The sequence below is a fragment of the Phalangium opilio genome, unplaced genomic scaffold (assembly GCF_054372755.1).
Source record: "Phalangium opilio isolate 3A_F unplaced genomic scaffold, DU_Popi_V2 ptg000019l_1, whole genome shotgun sequence".
Taxonomy (NCBI): Eukaryota; Metazoa; Arthropoda; class Arachnida; order Opiliones; family Phalangiidae; genus Phalangium; species Phalangium opilio.
Window position 1 is genome coordinate 8223636 of NW_028324152.1, and position 6390 is coordinate 8230025.

General features: G+C 41.9%; 1 non-coding gene across 1 annotated transcript; it reads right to left on the bottom strand.

The window, feature by feature from the left end:
- Window positions 1–2750: 2750 nt before the first annotated feature.
- On the bottom strand, window positions 2751–2823 carry TRNAN-AUU (transfer RNA asparagine (anticodon AUU)). The gene has a single exon. It is a non-coding gene; the product is annotated as a tRNA-Asn (tRNA).
- Between the last annotated feature and the right edge of the window lie 3567 nt (window positions 2824–6390).

Consider the following 6390-nt stretch of genomic DNA (forward strand, 5'->3'; position numbering starts at 1 on the left):
CCGAACGCGCTAACCATTGAGCCACGGAAGCTCAGAAATTAAATGGTTGTCAGCTATTGTGGAAAAACTTTAGCTTTCTACTTTACATTTGAGACCCCACAACACCTTTCCCGGGTGGGCTCGAACCACCAACCTTTCGATTAACAGCTGAACGCGCTAACCATAACGCCACGGGAGCCCAAAAATTAAATGCTCGTCAGGTATTGTGTAAAAACGTTGACTTTTAACGTCACATCTGAGACCTCACAACACCGCTCCCGGATGGGCTCGAACCACCAACCTATTGGTTAACAGCCGAACGCGCTAAACATAGCGCCACGGAAGCCCAAAAGTTAAATGCTCGTCAGGTATTGTGTAAAAACCTTGACTTTTTACGTCACATCTGAGACCTCACAACACCGCTCCCGGATGGGCTCGAACCACCAACCTATTGGTTAACAGCCGAACGCGCTAACCATTGCGCCACGGAAGCCCAAAAGTTAAATGCTCGTCAGGTATTGTGTAAAAACCTTGACTTTTTACGTCAAATCTGAGACCTCAAAACACCGCTCCCGGGTGGGCTCGAACCACCAACCTATTGGTTAACAGCCGAACGCGCTAACCATTGCGCCACGGAAGCCCAAAAGTTAAATGCTCGTCAGGTATTGTGTAAAAACCTTGACTTTTTACGTCACATCTGAGACCTCACAACACCGCTCCCGGATGGGCTCGAACCACCAACCTATTGGTTAACAGCCGAACGCGCTAACCATTGCGCCACGGAAGCCCAAAAGTTAAATGCTCGTCAGGTATTATGTAAAAACCTTGACTTTTTACGTCACATCTGAGACCTCACAACACCGCTCCCGGATGGGCTCGAACCACCAACCTATTGGTTAACAGCCGAACGCGCTAACCATTGCGCCACGGAAGCCCAAAAGTTAAATGATCGTTAGGTATTGTGTAAAAACCTTGACTTTTTACGTCACATCTGAGACCTCACAACACCGCTCCCGGATGGGCTCGAACCACCAACCTATTGGTTAACAGCCGAACGCGCTAACCATTGCGCCACGGAAGCCCAAAAGATAAATGCTCGTCAGGTATTATGTAAAAACCTTGACTTTTTACGTCACATCTGAGACCTCACAACACCGCTCCCGAATGGGGTCGAACCACCAACCTATTGGTTAACAGCCGAACGCGCTAACCATTGCGCCACGGAAGCCCAAAAATTAAATGGTCGTCATTTATTGTGCAAAAACTTTGGCTTTCTACGTTACATTTGAGATCACACAACACCGCTCCCGGATGGGCTCGAACCACCAACCTATTGGTTAACAGCCGAACGCGCTAACCATTGAGCCACGGAAGCTCAGAAATTAAATGGTTGTCAGCTATTGTGGAAAAACTTTAGCTTTCTACTTTACATTTGAGACCCCACAACACCTTTCCCGGGTGGGCTCGAACCACCAACCTTTCGATTAACAGCTGAACGCGCTAACCATAACGCCACGGGAGCCCAAAAATTAAATGCTCGTCAGGTATTGTGTAAAAACCTTGACTTTTAACGTCACATCTGAGACCTCACAACACCGCTCCCGGATGGGCTCGAACCACCAACCTATTGGTTAACAGCCGAACGCGCTAAACATAGCGCCACGGAAGCCCAAAAGTTAAATGCTCGTCAGGTATTGTGTAAAAACCTTGACTTTTTACGTCACATCTGAGACCTCACAACACCGCTCCCGGATGGGCTCGAACCACCAACCTATTGGTTAACAGCCGAACGCGCTAACCATTGCGCCACGGAAGCCCAAAAGTTAAATGCTCGTCAGGTATTGTGTAAAAACCTTGACTTTTTACGTCAAATCTGAGACCTCAAAACACCGCTCCCGGGTGGGCTCGAACCACCAACCTATTGGTTAACAGCCGAACGCGCTAACCATTGCGCCACGGAAGCCCAAAAGTTAAATGCTCGTCAGGTATTGTGTAAAAACCTTGACTTTTTACGTCACATCTGAGACCTCACAACACCGCTCCCGGATGGGCTCGAACCACCAACCTATTGGTTAACAGCCGAACGCGCTAACCATTGCCCCACGGAAGCCCAAAAGTTAAATGATCGTTAGGTATTGTGTAAAAACCTTGACTTTTTACGTCACATCTGAGACCTCACAACACCGCTCCCGGATGGGCTCGAACCACCAACCTATTGGTTAACAGCCGAACGCGCAAACCAATGCGCCACGGAAGCCCAAAAGTTGAATGCTCGTCAGGTATTATGTAAAAACCTTGACTTTTTACGTCACATCTGAGACCTCAAAACACCGCTCCCGGATGGGGTCGAACCACCAACCTATTGGTTAACAGCCGAACGCGCTAACCATTGCGCCACGGAAGCCCAAAAATTAAATGGTCGTCATTTATTGTGCAAAAACTTTGGCTTTCTACGTTACATTTGAGATCCCACAACACCGCTCCCGGGTGGGCTCGAACCACGTACCTATTGGTTAACAGCCGAACGCGCTAACCATTGAGCCACGGAAGCTCCGAAATTAAATGGTTGTCAGGTATTGTGGAAAACCTTGACTTTTTACGTCACATCTGAGACCTCACAACACGGCTCCCGGATGGGCTCGAACCACCAACCTATTGGTTAACAGCCGAACGTGCTAACCATTGCGCCACGGAAGCCCAAAAATTAAATGGTCGTCAAGTATTGTGGAAAAACTTTGGCTTTCTACGTTACATTTGAGATCACACAACACCGCTCCCGGATGGGCTCGAACCACCAACCTATTGGTTAATAGCCGAACGCGCTAACCATTGAGCCACGGAAGCTCAGAAATTAAATGGTTGTCAGCTATTGTGGAAAAACTTTAGCTTTCTACGTTACATTTGAGACCCCACAACACCTTTCCCGGGTGGGCTCGAACCACCAACTAGGGCTCGGGGTTTTTTGAACGATTTTTCCGAAAAATACGATTAACTACAAATAATCGAAAATTATTCAGAAGTTTATTCGTTTAAAGAAAAAACTTTTTTAGACGATATTTTTTGAGACTGAATAATGTTAGTAGGATTTTAACCGACAAATGCGTTTAATCGGCAAAATTTTCCGAAGAAAATTATATTGAAAAAAAGGTTGTATTCTATGTTCGGTTAAATTCAACATATTTTCTATTGCAAAATCCACTTGCTTCAATGTCTAGCTTTTAGCGTAGTATTTTTTGATTTAAGATTTGTAAAAAATAACCTAATATTTTTTTTTCTTGTATACATTCATCTGTAATATTATCACTAGTATTGTTTTGTGGAATTTAATATGTATATGGTTTTCTCCGTATTAGATATTTATGGAAGACTTTTTCATTACATTTCATCGCCGAGCTCACTTATTGTCACCATCTTTTTGATTAAATCCGAAAAATCATAGTTATTACGTTTTAGGTGGACTATGCTGCAAAATCCTGTCGTCCAAGCACTAAAAAAGTATATCTGTGATATTTTCGCCTTGTGGAACATTCTATACCACCTTATAACCATCAAATACCATGTTAATAATAGCAAAATTACACAGGTTTTAGTGGGCAAAGTGAAATGAGTGTGTGTGAACTTAGTCTTTGATTACCGGGCTTGAAAACTACTTTTGCGTTGTGGAAGTATTTTCGAAGTAAATTATCGATAAACGGACACATGAAACCTTTAATAGTCTTTATTTACTTTCATCTACTTTAATATTGAGTCTTTCCAACTATTTGTTCCACCACATTTTTAAACACATTATCTTAGAGATTGTTTCGGGATTAAGGCTTCCTCTCTTACACGTGACAAGATTCGACCCTTTGGAAAAAACTTCTTCCGAAGGAACCGAAGTTGCAGGAATGGCAAGGAAGTCCCTTGCCATGTTGGCAACTCCCGGATACGTATCTTCATTAGCCTAGTAAGTAAAAGGTTATGCTGAACTTGCAGGACATAAAGCCAGAAAGGTTAGTTTAGACAGGTGACCCGGTTTGATACATATCCATATAGTTCAAATTAACATATGCATTTGCAACAAAAATTAACGTGTAATATCAGAAGCTCATAATAGCCGAAGGATGACACAATGTATCCTCTTATACTTTAGTTCGGTAACATATTATTCTTCAAAGGTTCACACTTAATGTTTACTTTCATGCTAATCGAAATTCGGTTGGGGTGAATTCCAGATCTATTCGATACAAAAGCCTAAGCAATCAACCCACCGCGTCTTGACATGGGCCAAAAACTCACAAGCGTGCCTTGGAAAATAGTCAAGCGCTAATAGAGTAATGATGAGGGTACTATTTACCGCGTTTTGATTCCGTTTAGTAACCTTGGTCCTTATGTTCTCGAAGATAATTATTATATACTTCTGATAATATTGAAAATCACAATGTTATTTTTTATTGTTCATACCAATTCGAATAGCCGTGTCTTTAAAAATGTCAAGTGATATTTGATCTATTATTCTACTATAAGAGTTCTGTGCGGAGTGGAGCATCCAGGAAACATCTAAGAATGGTTTTAAAAATCAAATTCGATTCAAATTTCATGCATAATTTGAAAGTAGCGACTCCAACCAATCGTTTAACACCTTGCCTTGTTCCGTGGCACGCTCTATATGTCGTTGAACATTTAGCACGAGATACAAAAAATAACACTCGTGTTATATGAACATTTTGGCATACAGTGCGTGCAACGGAAAGTTTGTTCCTTGGATGGCAGCGCGTTACGCGTTTTGTCGGAGGTGCTACCTTTTGTCGGTTTTTAAAACCATTCCGAGATATTTGATGGATGTTACACTATACTGGATTTACGAGGCTGCCGTCCCCTTCTATAGGAGAGATGGGTACGGAGAGCGATCACCAACGGGAAATGTCAGCCACAAACAAATTAAGGCGCACACCGTTCACCGATAGGTCATGATCGCGCCCATAAAATGCCTAGCTTAAATCCCGTATACATAGATCTCGTAATTCTAGAAGAGTCGATAAAACAAATCATTTGATTTTCCTTATCTATAGGTTTACCTTCCACCACTGAAGAACGTTTGTTTTTGGAGGTTGAAGATCGTCTTTCAGATACCTTAGTAGTTCTGAACCCTTCGTTAATCTCAGTGGTCGTTTAGGGTAGTAAGACAAAATGCCCACAGACTCCTCTGTGGACCCACTAATGCTTGTTGATGGAGAACTACTTTCGTAGTACGCGTTAAACACAGCTAAGACCTGCGCTTTTATTGTTTTCGCCATAGCCTTTGGGTAGTTCGCTTGGATGAAATCCATCTTCAGGGTCGGGTCAACAACTAAGAGAAGTTCATATATTCCATGTCATCTTCAAACTAACAGTTTTTGGCTTTCAATTACATTAAATCTAATTACATACAGTGTGTTTCTGGCAAGTTTGCAAAAACTTAACTAGCGCGTTTTCGAGTCAAAGACGTCAGAAAAGATATGAAATTTTGGGCTAAAGTGCTCCGTCTCGGAGTTATGGGCTCACAAAAGATAGGCCGAAAGAAAGGAAATTGTTCAGTATTGTGACAGTTAGATTGAAGACCATAAGGACGTTATCGAAAAAAGTTCAAACCTAGAAGAGCGTGAATGTGTTTAAAAGTCCGCGAACGTTAATACGTTTCTTATTATTAATGGTTTTAAATAATTCCAATTTAATATCTAAGTAGCTTAGACGTTGGTAATTTGTTGAGATTTACTAACAAATTAACGGAGTGTTACTCTTCATTTCTATTACAAGAAATGGAAGACACTTTAATTATATTTACAGGGTTGTTAAAACTGGGCACCAATGTTTAAGCCGACTTGCGCGCGTCTTTTGAAGGATTGGTTAACACGTTCAAAGATTCCTGACGCGATGCGGATGTTAGAACATCCATTAAATATTATTTGTCTTGTACAACGCGAACTTCACTCAAAGATTAAAAAGGATTGGTGCGCCATCATGCATGATCGGTTGCGACTATGATGTAGTTTATTCATGATGGACCATCACCACATTTTACCCTTCTTCAAGTTTATCTTAATGTCGCGTTCCTTCGGAGGTGGGTAGGTCGAGGTTAGACAGTTGCGTGGTCAGCAAGATTTTCAAATCTAAACCAGTGCACATTGCTTCTTTGGTGCTATCTCAAGGACTTGGTATGTGGAAAGTGAAGTTGGCGATATCCAAGAAAGACTTACAACAAAGTATACTTCATGGATATGATGACATTTGTAACACCTCTGAAATCTTCGAACGTGTTCACCAATAATTCGAAATAAACGTGCTTGTTTGCTTAATCGCTGATGATGCCCATGTTTGAACAATTTTGTAATCGTAAACATGGTCTTCCGAATATTTTCAACCGAAATTAAGAATACAATTATGTACCAGTAA